The following is a 19202-nucleotide window of genomic DNA, read 5'->3' on the forward strand; positions in this document are numbered from 1 at the left end:
AATGAATGAATTCACTGACTACCTAATGCATGCAGAGCAACATGCTAAGTGTTTAGTAGAGAATAATAGAGTCCTAAGACTGGATCCCTGCCCTCAAAGAACTAACCGGGAAAGCAGAACAATGAACTACAGCAAAAAAAGATACCTGAGATTCACAACCCCCAAGGACATGTCTGCACAAATCCACCCTAATTATGCAATCATTCAATCGATTGTATTTACTGAGAAACTGTGTTCAGGGCACTGTACTAAGCGCTTGGGAGAGTACACGCAAGAATATAACAGGCACATTTTCTGCCCTCAATGAGCTTACAGTCTAGAGGGACAAACACTGATATAAATAAAATATGGATACGTACATAAATGCTGCAGGGCCAGGCGGTGCAGAAGGAGGAGGAAAAGAGGAAATGAGGCTTAGTCAGGGAAGGTCTCTTGGAAGAGATGTGCCTTCAGAAAGGGGAAGATGGGGAGAGTAATTGTCTTAGGGATATGAAAAGGGAGGGCATTCCAGGTCAGAGACAGGATGTGGGTGAGAAGTCAGCATAGGTGAGAGATAGGCAAGATTGAGGTAAAATAGGTTGGCATTAGAGGAGTGAAGTTTGTGGGCTGGGTTGCAAGTAGGAGAGTAGCAAGTTGAGGTAGGAGAAGGCAAGGTGATTGAGTGCTTTAAAGCCAATGGTAAGGAGCTTCTGTTTGATGCAGAGGTGGCTGGGCAACCACTGGAGGTTCCTGAGGAGTGGGGAAACATGGACAGAATGTTTTGGTAGAAAAATGATCCAGGCAGCACAGGGAGGTCAGCAAGGAGGCTGATAAAAAATCAAGGTGAGACAGGATAAGTGCTTGGATTAACATGGTAGCAGTTTGGATAGAGAGGAAAGGATCAATTGTAGCGATATTGTGGAGGTTGAACCGACGATTTAGTGACTGATTGAATACGTGGGCTGAACGAGAGAACGGAGTCATGGATAATGCCAAGGTTAAGAGGTTGTGAGATGGGAAGGATGGTGGTGCTGTCTACGGTGATGGGAAATTCGGGGGCAGGAGAGGGTTTGGGTGGGAAGATATGGAGGTCTGTTTTGGACATGTTAAGTTTGAGTTGATGGCAGGACATCCAAGCAGAGATATCTTGGAGGCAGGAGAAAATGCAAGACTGCAGAAAGGGAGAGAGATCGGGGCTGGGGATGTAGATTTGGGAGTCATCCGCAAAGAGGTAGTCGTTGAAGCCATGTGAACGAATGAGTTATCTAACGGAGAGGGTGTAGATGGAGAGTTAGACGGGGATCTTAACTGAACCTTGAGGGATTACCCCAGTTGTAGGAGGGTGGAAAGAGGAGGAGCCTGTGAAAGGAACTGAGAAAGGGACTGAGTGGCCAGAGAGATAGGAGGAGAATCTGGAGAGGACAGTGTCGGTGAAGCTGAAGTTGGATATTGCTTCTGAGAGAAGGGGTGGTCTACAGTGTCCAATAATAATAATAATAATAATAATAATAATAATAATAATAATGGCATTTATTAAGCGCTTACTATGTGCAAAGCACTGTTCTAAGCACTGGGGAGGTTACAAGGTGATCAGGTTGTCCCACATGGGGCTCACAGTCTTAATCCACATTTTACAGATGAAGGAACTGAGGCACAGATAAATTAAGTGACTTGCCCAAAGTCACACAGCTGACAATTGGCAGAGCTGAGATTTGAACCCATGACCTCTGACTCCAAAGCTCGTGCTCTTTCCATTGAGCCACGCTGCTTCTCCAAGGCAGCTGAGAGATCAAGGAGGATTAAGATGGAGTAGAGTCCATTAGCTTTAGTAAGAAGGAGAATTTGTGACCCTTGAGAGGATGGTTTCTGTGGAGTGAAAGGGATGGAAGTCAGATTGGAGGGGGTCAGGAAAGAACTGGAGGAGAGGAACTTGAGACAGTGGGTGTAAACAATTCATTCAAGGAGTATGGAAAGGAATGGTAGGAGGGAGATGGGGTGATAAATGGAGGGAGCTGCCAGGTCAAGGGAGGGATTTTTTAGGACAGAGGAGACATGAGCATGTTTCAAAGCAGTGGGGAAGAAGCTACTGGAGAGCGAACAGTTGAAAATTGCCGCCAGGAAGAGAAAAACCAACGGGCCCAAGTGTTTTGATAAGGTGCAAAGGGAGAGTCGGATGCACAGGTGAAGCGGGGGTGATTTTTCAACCACTTCTGTGGGGTTTTTTATCTGTAAAGAAGCACATGGCCACCTACATTCTTCCTTAAATCCATAATTGGCAGTTAAGTTACCACAGGGAAAATGTCAATTAGCCAGGAATACAGGAAGCACAAGAGAGCAAGGAATTCAAATTTGCAAGCTACTTGCGGCCCCTGTGACTGCCTTCCTGCTCCCCCTTAACAGAGGGGGCAGGGGGCCTAATCAATCAATTGGTGGTATGTATTGAGTGGTTAACTGTGTGCAAAGCATTGCACTAATCACTTGAGAGTACAAGTACGAGTTGGTAGACATGGTCCCTGCCTACAATGAGCTTACAGTCTACAGCGGGAGACAGACACTGATAAAGTAAATAACATATAGCTAACAGCTGTGGGGCTGAGGGTGGGGTGAATTCCAAATGCCCAAAGGATACATACGGTACCCAAGGCCGTGGATGATGCAGAAGGGAGAGAGAGTCGGGGAAAAGAAGGCTTAACCGGGGAAGGCTTCTTGGAGACGTGACCTTAATAAGACTCTGAAGGTGGAAGAGCGGTGGTCTGGTGTACATGGAGTGGGAGGGCGTTCCAGGCCAGAGGGAGGATGTGGGAATGGGGTCAGCAGCGAGGCAGATGAGATCGGAGCACCGTGAGAAAGTTGGTGCTACAGGAGTGAAGTGTTGGGCTGGGCTTTAGGAGGAGATCAGTGAGGTAAGGAGGTAGGGGGGGGAAAGCTGATTGAGGGCTTCCAAGTCGATGCTGAGGAGTTTCTCTTTGATGCAGAGAGGGAAGCACAGGAGACTCTGATGTGGCTCCACTCCACCAACGCCACACATAGTCGAGGGAGTCTGGCTGGCTGCCAGGCAGATTTTCTCAAAGGACGCAGCCACTCTACTCTCCCTCCACAGCCTCCCAACTCAAGTGAGCAATGACTTGTGAATGACTTAGAGAAGCAGTGTGGCTCAGTGGAAAGAGCACGGGCTTTGGAGTCAGAGGTCACGGGTTCAAATCCTGGCTCCGCCGATTGTCAGCTGTGTGACTTTGGGGAAGTCACTTAACTTCTCTGTGCCTCAGTTCCCTCATTTGTAAAAAAAAATGGGGATTAAGAGACTGTGAGCCCCACGTGGGACAATTTAATCACCTTGTATTCCCCCAGCGCTTAGAACAGTGCTTTGCACATAGCAGGTGCTTAAAAATGCCATTATTATTATTATTATTATTTTTATTATTATTATTATTACACCCAGCTGTTTCAGGGAGGGAGGTGTCCCTGCTCAGAAAGGCCGCAGGGCTGTTGCGTGCCGGACAAAGTGATCTGCAGAGCCGTGGGACTGACAGCTGAGATGAAGCTGAAGAGTAGGGCATTGGGACTGGGGAGGGAAGCCTAGGCAAATACCATCCTCTGAGCGTTGCCAGTATGAACCAGTCCATATAGCCTCCTGCCCCGAGTGGTGCAAAAACAAGCAGATTTAGAATCGAGGGGATCTCAAGAGGTCAGCAAGGCCATCCCTCTGCTCCAAGTAAGCTGTCCTTCAAACTATTCCAGGATGAGAGCTCTCTCCCTTTCTCTTAAAAATCCCCTAAGAAAGTGGCTGCCCATCCAACCTCGTTGGCATATTCTAGTTCCTCCAGAGTTCTTCCTCATGTCTACCCAAAGCCCATGCTGCTGCAACCCAGCCCATGCATTCTTGTCCTGACCTTGGCAATGACCCAGCATCATCACTATGCTGGAGTTCACCAGCATAGGCCCATCCGGCTGCCCTCCCAGACCAGCCCGCTCTCCCATTAGTGCCCAGCTGCTTGGTCAGGGAAGCCAGTCCCTTCCTCGTGGGCCCAGGATGGAGTCCCATGAAGGCCTGCCTCCACTTGCAATTAGTGTGGTCACCTCTGGGCCCGAGGGCTTGCGGTCCATCCAAGAGTATGGAGCTGCCAGGGCCAACTTTATTTAACCTCCATTATGCCAGACAGTCTGCATTCTTCTCGAGTGTGGCATTCCGGCCCCTGGGCCCACTCCCCCGAGCCCGGGGCCCGGGAATGGCACCGAGAATAGGAAGCCCGAAAGGTAACGGCAGGGCAAGAATGGCAGACATCAACGGAGATCAAGAGAGGCGCGGGCTCGAAGCCACTCAGCCCTAGAATAACCAGCCCATCCCTATTCTTAGGGTGGCCGGGCTTTAGAAGGCACGTTTCATTTGGCGGGCTTATGATGTCCAAATGAATGGATTTGAGGGCAGCATTCCTGCCTTGTTGACTGACCGGGGACTCTGTCATTCACACTGCCTCCCTGATCTGTCCAGAGACCCTCTAGGAAGCCGAAGCCCCCCAAAACAAGAGCTTCGACAGCCCTTTCCCCTTTCATTCCAAGACTGGGTTTCTCCCGAGGCTAGGTGCCGCTCAGGGATCCCAATTGTTTTGATGGGAGGGACGAGTTTGCAGGCTCATTTTGGGGGTTCTCCGGCGGGGGGTGGGGAGGGTCAGAAGTGGCTAGGAATAAAGACGGGGCCACTGCTAGCCAGGATGGAGTTCAAGCTGGACAAAAAGCCCAAGCTTCCCCAAGCATCTGTGGTGTTGCCCCCAACAAGAATCCCTGGTGGGATGGACTCAAAGTGCCTTTTCTTATGGTCTTCAGTCTTCTTGTTTCATCTCTGAGTTGCATTCACGGGGCAAAGCAGAGCCTTCCCGACCAGAGATCGGGTCGACTGGAGCGCCGCTTGAATCATCCAATCATTAAATGGATCAACGGCTAATATTTATGGAGCCCTGACTCCTGCATTCAGCACTTGGGAAGGGTACAACAGAGCGAGAAGACATGATTTCTGCTCTTTAAGACTTTACAATCTAATAGGGAAGATAGATGCATAATGATTTAGAGAAAGGGGGAAGAGGAAAGATAGATATGTAGATGAATAAGTGCTTTAAAAAGACAGCCTCTCTTTCCCCATCAGACCACTTCTATTTGTCTGACTCTTCAAAGTTCATTTCAGAGCTCACTGCCCCTAGGAAAACTCCCTGGACTAAGTTTAAGAAGATCATCAGTTGACAAGATTTGTAGAGCCCACAGAGGGTAGGAAATACTCTGGACAACAGACAGTATACTTATATATCCAAGAGGTTCCTCCAAGCACCTTGATGCCACAGAATACACTGAGTTGAGAAGCAGTACGACCTCGTGGAAACAGCACTGGACTGTGAGCCAGAGGTCCTGGGTTCTAATCCCGGCTCTGCCACTTTCCTGCTGTGTGACCATGGGCAAGTCACTTAACTTCTCTGGCTCAGTTCCCTCATTTGTAAGATGGGGACTCGACACTTGTTTTCTTAAGTAGCGTGGCTTAGTGGAAAGAGCACGGGCTTAGGAGTCAGAAGTCGTGGGTTCTAATCCCAGCTCCGCCACTTGTCAGCTGTGTGAGTTTGGGCAAGTCACTTAACTTCTCTGTGCCTCAGGTACCTCATCTGTAAAATGGGGATTAAGACTGTGATTCCCCACCTGGAACAACCTGGTTATCTTGTATCTACCCCAGCACTTAGAACAGTGCATGGAACATAGTAAGCACTTAACAGATATCATCATTATTATTATTATTTCCCACCTATGCTTACGAGCCCCATGTGGGACAGGCAGAGACTGTGCCCGACCTGATTACCTTGCATCTATTCCAGTGCTTATTGTGGCCCTTGGCCCACAGAAAGCATTTAACAAATACTACTATTATCATTATTACGAACCATTCTGGATGGACCATTAATGACACTGCTTGTGGCCTTAGGTTCTAAAACCAAATTAGTTGAACTTCTCAGGCTGGTAGAAATAATTGGTCTTTAAAGCTAACCTTCTGGACTGTAAATGCCTCCTCTAGACAGTAAGCTCCTTGTGGGCAGGAAACATGTCTATTAACTCAGTTATATTGTACTCTTCCAAGCACTTAGTATAGTGCTCTGCACACAATTTTACTCAATAAATTCCACTGATTGGTTTACCGATTAATCCAGTTTGATTGCTGCGATTTCCACCAAGTACTGACTGAGACATTCTGCCCAATGGCCACTGTAGACAATGAAATATTGCAATACTTTGAATGCAGAAAGTCAAAGAAACCCATTTCAGGTGGTGCTTCATTTTCTCTTCCAAAAATGAAGGGGGAATTGGGAATCTTCCAGCCAACCGGGAGGCAAACAACGGTCCCCAACCACAAAATCAACAACCCAGTGCTTGCTTATATCTCTCCTCAGGTTTTCTGAACTATTAAACCCTCCTCAATTTGTGTCAGTGTGCCTTCCTGATTAGACTCTAAGCCCAATGAGGGCAAGGGCTGCATCTCCACACTGAGGAAGCTCTTAGTCAACCCTGCTGGTGAGGATGGGAGAAGAGATGGGAAGAGGTATGGTCCCCAGTCAGTCAATCGATCAATGCTTTGAGTGCCTACTTGGTAAAAGGAGGAATGAAATTCAATGTCATTAAATCCCCCACGTCTCAATTTTCTTCCCTTGCTCTGATCTGGCCTTTTGGAGTGAGACGATTCCCCTCCCGGTCACCCCACCAGAGTCGCAATCCCAGACATCAAGCTTCTAGGTTGTCAACCCCGCGGTCCTGATACCCTGAACTAAAAACATCTTTCCTTTTAATTACAAAGAGAAAGGCATCCAGTGGCCCCGAGGGGAAAGAGCAAGAATAAATCTGGCGGAGAATAAAGCTAAGTGGAATTGGTTTCATTTTCGGAGAGATGCGATTAGTTGCTATATCTGCCCTGGTATTTCAGCCAGAAGTAGCCAAGAAGAAAAGGGAAGAAACAATTTAACCATCCCTGCGGGACCATCTCTGGATGTTGGACAGCCCGTGGGGGAGTCTCAGGGTGGAGATTAGGAATAACCAATAGAAGGAGAGAAGACGGCAGTGGCTTAACCGGCAGATGCTCAGCAGGTCCTCTGGTGTCCAGGGTGGAATGAGAGAGGGTTCGGAAGTCAGCGGGGACACATACCTAGCTCGTGGTGTAAGGAGCCCACGTTTGAAATGGCTGTAGAGAGCGGTGGCTAAAACGGAGCAGGTTTAATACCAGGGCTTAAACTGGCACCTCAAGGTCAGCTCAAAGTCATTTCCCATCAAAATCCATCACGGGAACTCGCGGGAGAGGGGATTCAACCAGAGAATTAATGCCCTCACTTCTGTCCTGGCTGGCATGTAGCATGGATGCTCGGCCCTTTTGATTCACCTTGAGGTTCTCCAGGCTGTAGCTGAAGCCCGCCCTGTCCCTTTACTTGGCTTAGGGAGGGGAGGGAAATGGGGAGAGGAAAGTCTCCCAATCAGCCGTGGCTGGCCTGGAGGATCTGAATCGTGATGATTATGGGCGGGTGAAAAGAGAGAAGAAAACTGACCAAGAAACACCACTTTCCAGGAGGCCAATCATAGTGTTTCCTTTTGAGGACCTTCTGGGATCATATTGCAGCATCTAGGTGACGCATGCAAACTACAAGCAAATGATGAACAAGCTGGGCAAATGTATTCTTGGCCCTTAACAATAACGATAATTGTACTATTTGCTAAGAACTTATGTGCTAAGTGCTAGGGTAGATACAAGGTAATCAGGTAGGATACAATCACTGTCCAACTCAGGGCTCACATTTTTAAATAGGAGGGAGAACAGGTTTTGAATCCTCATTTTACAGCCAAGGAAATTAACGCATAAAATAGTTTCGTGGCCTGCCCAAAGTCACACGATGAGTACGTAGTGGAGCAGAGATTAGAACCCAGGTCCTCTGACTCCCAGCCCCATGCTCTTTCTATTAGGCCATGCTGCTTCTCTTGGTTTGCCCTCCCAAATGTCTCCTTCAGGGAGCTCAGTACCTGGAGGGTGGATCATCATCATCATCATCAATCATATTTATTGAGTGCTTACTATGTGCAGAGCACTGTACTAAGCTTTTGGGAAGTACAAATTGGCAACATATAGAGACAGTCCCTACCCAACAGTGGGCTCACAGTCTAAAAGGGGGAGATAGAGAACAAAACCAAACATACTAACAAAATAAAATAAATAGAATAGATATGTAAAAGTAAAATAAATAGAGTAATAAATATGTACAAACATATATACATATATACAGGTGCTGTGGGGAAGGGAAGGAGGTAAGATGTGGATGATTTGGACTCCTCCTTTCTCCTCTGTTTCAGATTGGGAGCTCCATGAGGTACAGGACCAATTGCTAATTCTGCTGTACTGTACTCTCCGGAGTGCTTAGTACAGTGTTCCACACATAGTGGGCACTCAACCAATACCACTGATTGATCGACTGACAAGGACAGTGTTTAATTCCCACCGATGTCATGTATTCTCTCTCACTGCTTAGTACAGTGCTCTGCATACAGTAACTGTCTAATAAATATTATTACTACTACTCCCTGATGAACACCTACGGCTCTACTCAAAAGTCTTTTTCCTAGTGGGTTGGGCAGGGAGACAGAAGGAGATTCAACCCCAAACAGGCCTTCTGCTTACTCCCAGCCATTCTGGTACACGGCAAGACAAAATTGCTAAACGGCTAAGATGAGGATTTTAGATTATCTGTGGAGTTTCATGATTCATTTTTCCTGCCCTCCTGCTGGAGCCTGGGTGAAGCCGGGGAGGCCTTTAATGAGCATTCCTGTTGCCAAAGGAAACCGAGGTGAGGAGATGAGGATTTAAGGAGTGTGAGTGAAGAACTTATGAACTTCCAACCATCTTAAATCAGTTTATACAAATGCCTTTACTTAAGCATACACTCAACTCCCTAACCACTTTTCTTCTTCCTAACTCTAAATCATTTCAGTGTCTGTCTCCCTCACTAGATTGTACACTCTTTAAAGGAAGGGGACATTTTTACTGGTTCTATTGTATTATCCAAGCACTTAATTAGTACAGTGCTTTGTCCAGAGTAGGCATTCAAAGATTACCACTGACTGATTGGTTGATTGATCAAAAGAGCCAAGCCTTCCAGGATTTTGGAAGGTTGCTGAAGGCCTCTGGCTTTGGTCCTTACCTGCAGCCTCTTCCTTCCAAGCACCTGATCAAACTCTCAAACAGACCCTCCCTACTCACTCGACATCCCAACCTGGGGGGAATTAGGGATTACTGCATGCCTACACAAGCTCATGATTCAAAAGAACCCCATTCAACACCAGAAGCAGCATAAACTAGTGGAAAGAGCACAGGCCTGAAAGGAAAGACCCTCGAGAAGTCATCTAATCCATCACTCTGCTTCTAGGCAGTCCTCCACTTTCACCGTTTTCTTAAATCAAGGACATTTCACAACTTCCCCTGGCTTCGATGCCCAAGATATCCCCAGTAGTTACCCACTCTGCGTGCCTTTTCATGCCAGAACCTGGAGAAGGGAAAATGATTGAAAATAAAGAGGAAATTTCCTCTCAGTCCCCTTTCCTAGCTTGGTGGTTAATTGGAACAGCACAGGCCCCGGGTGTGCTGGATAAAACTGAGGAAAATATTTCTGGTCATGCGCCTTCCCGAGATGTAAGCAGACTTTCAACACCTCAATCAATCAATCAGTGGTATTTATTGAGCGCATACTATGGGCAGAGTACTGTTCTAAATCCTTGGGAGAGTACAATACAAGAGAATAAGTAGATATGCTCCCTGCCCATAATGAGCTTACATTCTAGCTCCCTCCAGTTTCCCCTCTCACGAGCCACCCAGCCTCTGGAGTGGCACCCCTTCCTTTGGATTTGTTTCAGGTGGAAGAAGACAGAGTAGGTCTCTCTAACTCTCCTAGGCCCCTCGTGCATAGCCATAAGTGAAGGAGGCAGCCGGAAGAAGAAGCAACAGAGGGTGGGAGGGGGTCACAGTGCCCATTGCCCAGGTCCTGCAAACAATATTGGGGAAGAGGGTGCCCGAGGCCCACTGCCAACCTATGGCCCTGGTCCCACTCTGAATTCCCAGCCTGCATTCAACAGGACTTTGCCTCAATTCATTTATTTAATGTGACTCTGAGTTAGGGCTCCTGGAGGCAACAGGCCGATTAAACAAACGACACGCACGTAAGCCTCCGCCTTATAGGGTGCCCCCTGGCCCCCCACCCAAATATTTGGTCGCTTTCTATTGGCTGGTATTAGGAGACCACTCCGGGAGGAAAAAAAAATAGTTCTAAGACACATCTTTGGCTTCCTGGAAACGGTCTGCTCACGGCACCCTGTAAAACGTTTACAATGGTATAAAGCCTGAACACTATGTCCCGAACACCCGCCTCCCAGCACGTTATTGCAAAGTGTTTGCCCATCCGCCTGGTAGCCCCCACCTTCAAGGGATGCAGGGCATTTCCGCTAAACCGATTGTTTTTGCCAACCTCACACCCGATAAAAGTAACACATCTCTGCTTTCTGGGGCCTGTTCCCACCCCCCTGCCTCCTCACCCTCCACCCTTGGACCCCCCCACCCCCCAGGCCTGCCTCCCGGCGCCTCCGGACAGGCAGGCTGACGGCTCTAAGCTGGCTTGGGATGGGGCCGGCATGTCCAAAGAGGCCCAGCTAGGCCTGTGAGGCTGAGTGTTCCTGCCCTCCCATGGCTGCATCAGGGCCCTGGGCTCTGCCCCTCTGGTTAGAGAAGGGGCAATCAACCAAACAGTCAGTCAATTGCATTTACTGAGCGCTTACTGTGTGTACAGCACTGAACTAACTGCTTGGGAAAGAACAATACAACAGAGTTGGTAAATGCAATCCTTGCTCATAAGGAGTTTACAGTCTACAGGAGGATATTGAGGACGGGGAAGCAGTAATTACATAAGTACTGTGAGGCTGGGGTGAGAATAATAGTAATGATGATAATAATAACTGTGGTATTTGTTAAGCATTTACTATGTGCCAGGCACTGTACTGAGCGCTGGGGAGGATACGAGCAAATCGCACTGGACAAAGTCCCTGTCCCACATGGGGCTCACAGTCTTAATCCCCATTTTACAGATGTGGGAACTGAATCTTAGAAAAGTGAAGTGACTTGCCCCAGGTCACACAGCAGACAAGTGGCAGATCCGGGATTAGAACCCAGGTCCTTCTGACTGCCAGGCCTGTGCTCTATCCGCTAAGCCAGGTTTCTCAAAGTGTGTAAGGGGTATACAGCCAAGAGCATAGTGGATGCAGAGGGGTGAGCAGGTAGGGGAGATAAAGGGCTTAGTCTGAGATGGCCTGTTGGAGAAGATGTGGTTTCGGGAGGGTTTTGAAGGTGAGGAGTGTGGTGAACTGCTGGCTGTGCAGCGGTAAGGACAGGGAGAGGGAGGTCAAGGAGCTGCACCACTCCCCACAGGGTAAATAGGTCCAGGGAGGCTAGAGGACCAGGCTGGAGCTTGCTTGCTCAAAGGATGCAAAGGCCACAATAGGGGCTTTTCAAGAGCCTTGAGTTTCCCCTCAGTAAGATGCATTAAATGAAAAAGGCCCCTAGTTCCACCTAGCAAAACAAACTTCACGCACAGTGACTGGGTTCAGTGAGAAAGCACCCCAGGAACAAAATACCGATTTCCTGCCCGCAAAGGAGCCTCCACTAGAAAGGCTGAGGTCCCCAAAGACCCTCTTGTCTGGCATACAACTCAGTACCTATTCTTGTACTCTGTCCATACCCTTGCACTCTGCCATTTCCCCGAGCTGTAATTGATTTTAATGTTCATCTCCCCATCTAGCCAGTAAGCTCCTTGTAAGCAAGAACCAGGTTTACCAACTCTATTGCATTGTACTCTCCCAAGTGCTTAGCTCAGTGCACAGCACAGAGTAAGGGCTCAATAAATACTACTGACTGATTAAGTGATTTCTCTTCCACAACGCTTTTTCTCACTAGACGTTTTGGGGAGAGTGCTTTTGAGAATTTAGGGACCTTTCTTCTGACCACACACATCTGGACAAGGAAAGGACGGCGCTTACAGTGCCCGAAGAAGTGGTTGTGACGTGTGAGCACTGGGATGAGGCTTTTCCTTAATGTCGGGTGCGTCGGGGGATCCCCCCACATTATAGGAGAACTGAAAGTGCCTGGACATGCTTCTCCATCATCTGGCTAATTTACATGGGTAGTCACAAGCACAGGTGTCCTGTTTGAAGCCACAAATGATTCTGTTGGACTGATTTAGGGTGGGATTTGCTGCAGACATGGAGAATGTCACATAGAGAATACTAGAATCGTAGAAACTTAGTATGTCAACTGATGCTGCCCACTGTCTCCAAGCGGGCCAATGCCAAGTGATCTAAACCAGTGCCTTTAAAGTTGAAGGCACTCGATCAGCTCTCCTCCTCCTACCTTACCTCGCTGATCTACTACAATCCAACCCACACAGTTGGTTCCTCTAAGACCAACCTACTCATTACACCTCAGTGAGTTCACTGAGGCCTTTCTCACCTTCAATTCCTTGCCCACATCCTCCCTCTGGCCTGGAACTTCCTCCCCATTCAGATCCAACGACCACTCCCCCATCTTCAAAGCCCTATTCAAATTACATCTCCTTCAAGAGGCTTTCTCCGACTAAGCCCCCACTTCCGCTGCTTTCTACATCACCTATGTACTTGGGTGTGTAACCTCTAATTCTGATTTACCCCCACAGCACTTACGTATGCATCCAGCTATAGCATTTTAATGTCTTTCTTCCCCCATTGTAGATGGGGTCCACCTATTTTATTGTATTACACTCTCCAAGTGCTCATAAAGTAGCATTGATTGCTTGGCTGAGTGGACTATTCCAGGGTTTGATCACCTAGACTGGCAAGAACTTTTTCTTCATCCAATTCTCTCTTGCTGTAGGTGAAACCCATTTTATTCAGTCAGACCTCTGTGGTTTGTGTCCTCCTAGTAAATAAGTCTTCATGGGCTCGACTATCCCTGGATCTGTTCCAGGTTAAACCACACAATTCCATTCCCGGGGGGTGTTGCGGGCAAAGTGAGCTGGGCAGATCTTTGCCCCAGAGTTCAGTGGTTCCTTCCATTTGGTCTGACCAGCCTGGGGGGTGCTCAAAGAGGCTGGGACAGAGATCAGCCCCAAAGAGGAAGCTGAACTAACCAAAGTGACTGCTGGACTGATGAACGTATTCCTATTCCGTAGGACTTTGGACAGAAGAGGAACAGAAAAGGCAAAGAGGAAGGAAAACTAGTTGCTTCCTGACTGCTGCTAGGTCAAGCTTACAATCTTTCCCTGGTTGAGGCCACTGTAGACTGTGAGCTCCTTGTGGAAAAGGAGAGCATACCTATACTTTCCCAAGTGCTTAGTTCAGTGGTCAGCACACAGAAAGTGCTTAACAAACACCACTGATGAACTGACTGAGTCCAAAAGCCAACTGGTTGTCTCTTATAGCAGTTACCAGGCTTGATTCTCACTGAGGCAGCACAGGCAGAGTCTTCCCCTTAACCCCGAGCATGGTCACGCTCACCCCAAGATGAGGCTCTTGATTCCTGATTGGCCATTTCCCCCTTTTCCCATAGCCCCACATGTCCCTTTGCAGAAGTCACACGGGGACATCTTGTGCAGCCCTGCTGGCTCCAAGGGTGAGCATGGCCAGGAGAGAAGGAAGCTGTTCCCGGTCACTGCCGGCCCCGGCTCAGTGGTGGATGCCGATGCCCAATGGACCCTGGGAAAAAAACCCCGAATACAATTGCAACCAAAAAAAAAAAAGGTATTTGTTAAGCACTTTCTGTGTGCCAGACACTAGTCTAAGCACTGGGGTGGATACAAGCAAATCAGGTTGGACACAGTTCCTGTCCCATGTCAGGCTCCCAGTTTCAATCCATTTTCCAGATGAAGGAACTGAGGCATAGAAAAGTGAAGTGATTTGCCCAAGGTCACACAGCAGTCAAGTGGCAGAGACAGAATTAGAACCCGTGACTTTCTGACTCCCAGGCACATTCTCTATCCACTATATCATGCTGCTTCCATGCCCCATCACCACGCCGATGGAGATTCCTGGTGAGAACGGCTGAGGAGCCTCACAACTGAGTCTTCAGGATGGAAAAAATGAGCAGAGGAATGGATTGTGGCTGACCTCCCTCTTCCCTTGGAAAAGCTATCTAACCTTGGTTTCAGTGGCCACTGTCCTCTCCTGGTCCTCCTCCTTCTGGATGCTCTTTCTAAGCCTCTTTTTCTGGCTTTCCTCTGCCCACTTCCTAAAGTGTGTGTGTGTGGGGGGGGTCCCTCCAGGCTCTGCTGGGGGCCCTCTTCTATTCTTCAATGACAACCCCAGGGGAACTCAGGCCTGAGAAAACCAGACAGGGCTGTATGAAACTGTACCAACAGCCCGCTTCTGTATGGCCCTTTCTGACAACCACGGGGTAGATGGGGGACAGAGATCTTGCCAGGGAGAGCTCGAGAGGTGCTGGTAACTCACTGTGGGCAGGGAATGTGTCTGTTTATTGTTATATTGTACTCTCCCAAATGCTTAGTACAGTGTGCTGCACACAGTAAGCCCTCAATAAATACGACTGACTGAATGAATGAATCTGGACTGAATCTCAAACTGACTACAGGCTGGGGCCTCATAATGGTGGTTGACCTAGAGTTAAAATTCCTCAGACATGGCCTGTGCAGAAAGCCCTGATTTGAGGAGGGGCAAAAGGGCCAGTTCCTGGGGCTAGATGCTTATTTCTCTAGAAAGAGGGTCCCCTGGGGTTGGCACTGCCAGAGGTCACAGTTTTCCCCACTAGGCCGGAGCCTCACTAAGTGCTGACTGAGGAAACTGGCAATGGGAATGACCTCAATAAATAAAAAGAGGTCCAGTCCCCTGCACCAACCGAGAACACCCCGCCAGTAACTTCTGGTCATCCCCTCGTAATCCGCCTGTGGCCCGCAATGGGGACCTGGAGATCCCCTGGCCCCTTTTCTCTTCCAAAATGTCAACTGAATTTTTCTTAAACCACCAACAGAGGGGACGGGAATCCTGAAGAATGCAACTCAAAGACTTCCGTTCAGCTCTAAAGAATGCACTAGAGAGCAGGATGAGTGCAGTTGTTATAAATGGGTTTTCTACACATTTCACAAGAGGATGGAAATGGTTAAGGTACACTCATTGACAGCCCTTTGCAAGTAGATGTTAAAACTGATCAATGGTATTTACTGAGAGCCTACTGTGTGCAAAGCACTGTCCTGAGGGCTTGGAAAAGTACAATACAAAAGAGTTGGTGGATGTGATCCCTGCCCACAAGGGCCTTACAGTCTACAGCGGAGACAGAAACGAAAATAGATTAGGGATAAGGAGAAATAGTAGAGTACGAGAATATTTACACAAGTATTGTTGGGCTGAGATGAATATCAAAGTGCTTAAAGAGATACAGAGCCTAATGCATACTTGAGGCAGAGGGGAGGGCAGATATGGGAAATAAAGGAATTGGCTAGGGATGGCCTCTTGGAGGAGATATGATTTTAGGAGGGTTCTGAAGGGGGGGAAAGCACTCTTCCAAGAGCTTAGTACAGTGCCTTGCACACAGTAAGCGCTCAATCAATAAGACTGAATTAAATCCCCATTTTGCAGATGAGGAAACAGGGATATAGAGAGGCTGAGTGACTTGTCCAAGGTCACCCAGGAAGCCAGGGGCAGAGCTGGGATCTGAGTGTGTGTTTCCTGACTCCCAGTTTTTTTATCTGTACATTAGGCCCCAATGCAAGTCAGTGCTGGTAGAAGGCCAAGAAAGGAAGAGAAAGGAAAAAGAAATCAAAGCTCCCTAAAGCCGATAATAACTGCGGTATTTGTTCAGTGCTTACTACATGCTTAGCACTGTACTAAGCCCTCAGGACATAAACTAATCACATTGAACATAGCCCATCTCACATGGGAAGTGTGGTCTAAGGAGAAGGAGAATAGATATTTTATCTTTGTTTTTTACAGATGATGGAACTCAGGCACAGAGCAGTTGAGTGACTTGCCTAAGGTCACACAGCAGACAAGGATTAGAACCCGGGTCCTCTGATTCCCAGGCCTGTGCTCTTTCCATTGGACCCTGCTGGGATCAAAGCAATCTCCCAACCTGTTGCCTCATGGCTCCTCTGTCCAGTCTGGGGGCAAGGTGGGGTGGGGGTGGGAAGAAGGACAACAAAGGAGAATGGCTTGTTGCTGGAGAGTAGCCCTGATTTACTAGCACTCTCCCTTTACAATGTAAGCTTGCTTTGGGGAATATACGTGCCTGTTGTATTGGACTCTCCCAAGCACTTAAAACAATGCTCTGCACAAAATAAGCACTCAATAAATACCACTGATTGATTGATTTGCCTCAAAGCCCCTAGATTTTCAGTTCAGGGTTTACCAGCATGTCAGGACTGCAACCCAAGCACGTGAAAAACCATAGGCAGGGTGCTTCTTACACTGTGAATCCCATGTGGGACGGAGACCGTGTCTGACCTGATTATTCTCTTTCTACCCCAGGGCTTAGTACAACACTCGGCATATAATAAGCACTTAACAAATACCATACTTGTTATTAGTAAAGATGACGGGTCAGAGGGGTCTTTATAAAATGGAGGGAAGTTTAGTAGATCTATCCGGGAATTGGTCATGAGCATGTATAGATGCCAGAGCTGGCTGGTACCTCCGGATGTCAACTGTGGTAGCCCCCTGCCTCTGGTTGAGCTTCTAAATCACTCAGACATACTCTTGGAAGTTGGGGGGAGAGGGTAGCAATAATTCCTTAGAGACCACCAGCAATGAAGGTTCCACATTCCCCCTAATAATAACTGTGGTATCTATTAAGCCCTTACTACATGCCAACCACCCCTCGGGGTCACACCTGGAGAGTTTCCAGTACTCTACCAGTCTCAGCTACGGGAGGGAGAGTCAGGGGGAGGCCTACCCATTCCATTCCTAGCTTGGGCAGTGGCTAGCGAGTGGAAGACAATCTGCTACAAGTCGAACCTTATCCATGCTGGCAGCAGCATCATGGGAGAGAATCAAGGGCAGAGACTCAAGTTTACTGCACGGAAGGCGGCAACGGTAAACCACTTATGTATTTTTACCAAGAAAACTCTATGGATCCACTACGATCCATAGATCGATCCATAAAATGACTGCAGATGGACAGTGGGGCGTTCTGGGAGAGATTTGTCTGTGTTGTCGCTATGGGTCAGAAACGACTCAACGGCATACGACAAAATACACCAAGCACTGTCCTAAATGCTAGGGCAGAGACCAGATAATCAGGTTCCACATGGGGCTGACAGTCTAAGTAGGAGGGCAAACTGGTATTGAATTCCCCATTTTGCAGTTGCAGTTGAGGGAACAGAGGCACAGGGAAGTTAAATAACTGACCCTAGGTCACAAAGTAGGTATATGATGGAGCCAGGATTAGATCCCAGGTCCTCTGATTTCCAGGTTTCGGCTCTTTTCACAAGGCTACACTGTTTCTAATTAACTGTTCCATCGTTGTATCACCTGGATTGTGGAGAAGTTCTGCCTTAAGCCAAACTCAATGCTCTTGTTCTCCTGTGGACCCCTAAAAGGGTAGGCAGTGTTCGCTTGTGATAGCCTTTCCTAGTCTCAGAAGAGAGGGTCTCTTGGCCTTCTATTTTCCAAGCTGAGGAATCCCAAAGGCTTTAATCTTCCCTCCTGGAGTCTGTTTCAGCCCTTTAACTGATTTACTTGCTCTTCTCTGGACCATCTCCAGCTTCTCCACCACCCTCTTGAAATGTGGAAACCAAAACTGGACACAAGGGTCTGTCCAAATATAGTAGGAAGACTTCTCCTTGGGCCTCGCCTGCCATATTCCAGTTAATAGATCCCAAGACCAAATGAGATCTTTTAAGCAACGGGTGGGATGCATATGGAATCTGTTACTCCAGGAAGTTGGGGAATCAGAAAATAGCAATAGGTTCAGGAAGGGCTGTGAGGTAAGGTCTATAATGGTTTTTCAGAGGAAAATCCCTAACCGTGGGGAGGAATATCCATTGCCCACCCACCAAGCTTTCTGTTGCCGCTGATGGTGAGGGAATAGCTGGTTGGCTGGACCACAGGTTTAACATTGCTTACTGCCTGATGTTCTTGTTATTGTTCAGTCACTTTCAGAGGTGGGGTCCTCCCTACGTCCTTCACCACCACCCAAGTGCCAAGAACATAATGCACCAGGGATTTGGGGTCACTAATGCACTGTTTCCACTGATGCACTGGTAACCAGGGAGACTGTCCCCAAAGCCAAGGGGTCTCTTTATGTGCCAGCTCATCTGAGCCTCAGGTTTCCAGTGCAAGGAAATAAGGTCCTCTTCCACTGAAGCCCAGCCCCTCCCTGGACCCAGTCTACTACAGGTTTTTATGCTGGGCAAAGAAGCCAGCTTCAGGTTCAGGACAAACAGCTAACTCCCAGGCTGGAGTGAGGTGGTGAGGGGACATGCCATGCTTCACATCTGGGACACTTTATAAATTCTAGAGGATGGGGCAGCTGCCAACAGTCTGCATTTGAGCCAAGGCAGCCAAGGAGGCCTCAAGCTCAGATGAGAGGCAAAATCAAACTGAGCCACCGAGTTATGAGCTCTACTGATCGACCACACGGGTATTCTGGGATATGGCCCTGAGTGAAGGGTCCATGTCACCCACATTCACCCTCTGGTCTTCAAGGCCCAAGCCAGTGCGATGCCAGTGGAGTCGAGGCAGCACCACAGCCCACCCACCCACCCCAGAGTCCATGAGAGAGAAAGCGGAGTGACCATCTGCCCGTTTTTCTCTGGACAGTCCTGTTTTTGGCTGGTTCACCCCAGTCCTGAAAAGTTTTGGTCCCAGGCACCTATGCATGTGACATTTCTGTTTTCAGCCCTTGGTCTCCCCCAACTGCAGCAGCCTGCAGTTTGGGAGTGGCATCCCCACCCCCTCCAGATTCCATGCTCTAGAATCCACAGACTCATAATAATGATAATAATAATAATAATAATAATAATAATAATAATGATAATAATAATACTTGCTAGGCACTTACTATGTGCCAGGCACTGTACTAAGCGCCGGGGTGGATACAAGCAAATCAGGTTGGACACAGTCCCTGTCCCACACAAGTCTCACCATCTTCACTCCAATTTTGCAGATGAGGTAACTAAGGCACAGAGAAGTGGAGTGGCTCA

The 19202-nt window shown here is 48.1% G+C and overlaps 1 protein-coding gene and 1 non-coding gene across 2 annotated transcripts in view; one reads left to right on the forward strand and one right to left on the reverse strand.

Annotated features, from left to right (window-relative positions):
• Window positions 1–19202, reverse strand: part of SNX19 (sorting nexin 19) — a 54032-nt gene that overhangs the window by 6009 nt on the left and 28821 nt on the right. The gene's annotated exons all lie outside the window — the stretch shown is intronic.
• Window positions 16871–17008, forward strand: LOC119935307. The gene has a single exon (XR_005453193.1). It is a non-coding gene; the product is annotated as a small nucleolar RNA SNORA7 (small nucleolar RNA).

The sequence above is a fragment of the Tachyglossus aculeatus genome, chromosome 11 (genome assembly GCF_015852505.1).
Source record: "Tachyglossus aculeatus isolate mTacAcu1 chromosome 11, mTacAcu1.pri, whole genome shotgun sequence".
NCBI classification, from domain to species: domain Eukaryota; kingdom Metazoa; phylum Chordata; class Mammalia; order Monotremata; family Tachyglossidae; genus Tachyglossus; species Tachyglossus aculeatus.